This window comes from Sinocyclocheilus rhinocerous, unplaced genomic scaffold (assembly GCF_001515625.1).
Source record: "Sinocyclocheilus rhinocerous isolate Xijiao unplaced genomic scaffold, SAMN03320098_v1.1 scaffold1468, whole genome shotgun sequence".
Lineage (NCBI taxonomy): Eukaryota > Metazoa > Chordata > Actinopteri > Cypriniformes > Cyprinidae > Sinocyclocheilus > Sinocyclocheilus rhinocerous.
In genome coordinates this window covers 33,651-37,260 of record NW_015648509.1, presented here as the reverse complement: position 1 = coordinate 37,260, position 3,610 = coordinate 33,651, and the positions used below count along the sequence as shown (strand labels likewise).

The window sequence follows — 3,610 nt, the reverse complement described above, 5'->3', positions numbered from 1 at the left end:
AGATCATTTGAATCAGTGAGGCGTTGACTGGAGACTCGCTCTGACTCGATCATTTGAATCAGTGAGTCGTTTACTGGTGACCTGCTCTGACTGGATGATTTGAATCAGTGAGTCACTGATTGGAGACTCGCTCTGACTGGATCATTTGAATCAGTGAGTCACTGGCTGGAGACTCGCTCTGACTCGATTATTTGAATCAGTGAGTCGTTGACTGGAGACTCGCTCTGACCAGATCATTTGAATCAGTGAGTCGTTTACTGGTGACTCGCTCTGACTGGATCATTTGAATCAGTGAGTCACTGACTGGAGACTCGCTCTGACCAGATCATTTGAATCAGTGAGTCGTTGACTGGAGACTCGCTCTGACTCTATCATTTGAATCAGTGAGTCGTTTACTGGTGACCTGCTCTGACTGGATGATTTGAATCAGTGAGTCACTGATTGGAGACTCGCTCTGACTGGATTATTTGAATCAGTGAGTCACTGACTGGAGACTCGCTCTGACTCTATCATTTCAATCAGTGAGTCACTGACTGGAGACTCTCTCTGACCGCTCTGACTGGATCATTTGAATCAGTGAGTCACTGACTGGAGACTCGCTCTGACCAGATCATTTGAATCAGTGAGTCACTGACTGGAGACTCGCTCTGACTCGATTATTTGAATCAGTGAGTCACTGACTGGAGACTTGCTCTGACTCGATCATTTGAATGATCATTTGGTGAGAAGTCGTGGCCTAATGGTTAGAGAGTCGGACTCGTAATCCAAAGGTTGCGGGTTCGAGTCTCGTACCGGCAGGGATTGTAGGTGGGGGGAGTGAATGCACAGCACTCTCTCCCACCTTCAATACCACGACTGAGGTGCCCTTGAGCAAGGCACCGAACCCCCAACTGCTCCCCGGGCGCCGCAGCAAAAAAATGGCTGCCCACTGCTCCGGGTGTGTGTTCACGGTGTGTGTGTTCACTGCTGTGTGTGTGCACTTAGGATGGGATAAATGCAGAGCACTAATTCTTGGCCACATGTCACGTCACTGAATCAGTGAGTCGTTGACTGGAGACTCACTCTGACCGGATCATATGAATCAGTGAGTCACTGGCTGCGTTCGAAATCGCATACTCAATGAGTAGGTACTTAATTACAATAAGTACTTACTTAATGAGCACTAAAAGAGTACGTACTCTACAGCCAAATCTCGTTACGTATGAATGAGATCTTGACTTCATCCGCCATGTTGACGTTATCATGTGACCTATGACGTTACAAGCGCAACAACTTAAAAGATATGAGCGACAGTTTTAATTCATCTATCGGTAAATATTTTGATGTTGATGAAATTTGCTCATTTTGTGGTCTTGTTGAAAAAACAGCTGCCCTTTTATTGTGATTGTAGTACAACCAAAAAATATAAAGTTTTTATATTTTTAACCCTACTAATATGACCCACAGTTTTACCCTTAAAGATATTATATTTTATTATGAAAACCCAAAATTGTTGTCTTTTCAAAATGTTGTTAATTTCTTTATTTTGTTCAAAATCTTTCATCCACAAGCAAAACCAGCTTAAATCTTCTTTGTTTTCCTCTTTTTCTTGTTGAATTTAACTCTTTGTTTCATCCCTCAGGCTTATAAATAGCAACATCAACAACAACTGTGCCTTTTTACTTGTGTATATATTCTCATACTATATACGCAAACCCATTATATTTATGTTTTATATTATGATTGTTCATTGTTAAAGATACAACCATCTTTCCCTGAGCTTGTATGTAATTAAAAGTTCTGCAGTAATAATAATAAAAAGAAGAGGGACAGGTGCACTAACACCTCATAGCATCAGTAACTCCACAACCCTACCTAGTACAGTTTTCTGCAGCGTTTGCAATGTCTGCACAAAGGAGACATCGGGCAGCTGCTTGAAGATCTTGCCTTTGGAGAAGACTGCTAATATTACACTCGAAACATTTAAGTATTGCTTACTTAAAAAAATAAGATTACCCAAGAATGCATTGCTAGCCCACCCCAACACTTACAACAATAATGATAAATTCTGACCAATAATTAATTAATTTGATATATAATTTAATAAAACAAGCAAAATGTAATTTGTTTTGTAATATGCCATAGCTATGCATGAATACACACTAGACAAACACAGCCAAAGTGAATACATCTCAATTTTCAGTCAAGTAATTAATTATTGCATGTTAATAAAACAATTATATTTTATTTACTGACAACAACAAGAAACATGAATAAATTAGTAAAAGAATAAATAAAAGTAACCATGACAATAAATAAATAAAAGTAATCGACACATGAAACAAAGCTTTATTCAGTCTTATTCTGACAAACATGTATTTACAGACGGTGAATACACATCCTGCTGCCATCTCAACACAGCTGAGACAGTTCTGCAGCTGACCACTGTGTCCACCTTCAGCTGTCTCTGCCGTCCATCACGACCATCACTGCTGCAGTCAGACTCAATCTGATCATGGATGAGAAAGGGACATCGAGGCTGTCTTTGCCTGAGTGCACAGAGAGGATGAGGCCCCCCGAACCACACAATCTTGAAGAAGAGCAGGAGAACATGTGCGGGACAATCTGTCTGCCACTCTGTCTGCTCCAAACATTTCTCTCCATGAGCACCACTACCTGTAAAACATTTTACAATTAATGTTGTCAGCATTCCATTTCTTGCAAAATTTCATTTCATATGTTTACAATTGGATGCTAATTTTTGATATAGCTTCATTACTTCTGTGGTGTAGTGAACTGATAAGCAGAAGGTTGCTGGTTTGATCTGCGCAGTCCTCACCACCGCTGTCTTTACTCCAGGTTGCTCCAGGAGGCTTGTGGTCTCTGTAATAAGAGCAATGTAAGTCACTTTGGATAAAAGCATCTGCCAAATGCAGAAAAATGTGATTTTTGTAAATCCCTTTTTGTGTCTTAGGCACAAACGCTCAATAAAGCTGCTTATTTCTTAAATTTTATTTCTTCACGATGGGAGACTGACTTTCAGAAGCTTCATGACATTATTTGATGATGCTTTTGAAGCTTCTGAAACTCGGGTCTCATTGACTGATGTTGTATGAACAAACCAGCAGGACAAACTTGACCAAACTCACATCCTCAGTGTCTTTTGATCCTTCTCTAGATGCTCTCGCTGGCTCTGGGGTCACTGAGGATGAAGAGACCACAGCAGCATCCGGTCCAGATGAGACAGTAAGAGGTGCAGTGATGGAGCGACTCATCCATGACACTGGACCATTCCCAGGATGCTGCTGTGGACTCCTCCATCCTCACTGCTCACACCAGTCTGTGGACATTTCAGATCCTGCAAAGATGCACAAACACAATACAAAAGCAGTCATTTTAACAGCACAATGTCATTTGATTTCTGTGTTAGAAGTAACAAAATTACCTTACTTTATATTGTTGTTTCAGGTTTTCCTTTTTTCCAGAAATGTCACCTGCTCCACCACAAAAGCTCTGCATCAAATGCACAGAAATCAAGAATAAAAAAGTGCTGTAATATCTCTGTTTGAAATTACAATAATTCAAATAAACTACAACTTAAGATTTAAAAGATGTTTAATTTATTTCAGTA

At 40.2% G+C, this 3,610-nt stretch overlaps 1 pseudogene; it reads right to left on the bottom strand.

Annotated features, from left to right (window-relative positions):
* LOC107709762 (PDZ domain-containing RING finger protein 4-like) overlaps nucleotides 1-3,610 on the bottom strand; it is a 35,756-nt pseudogene that overhangs the window by 1,224 nt on the left and 30,922 nt on the right.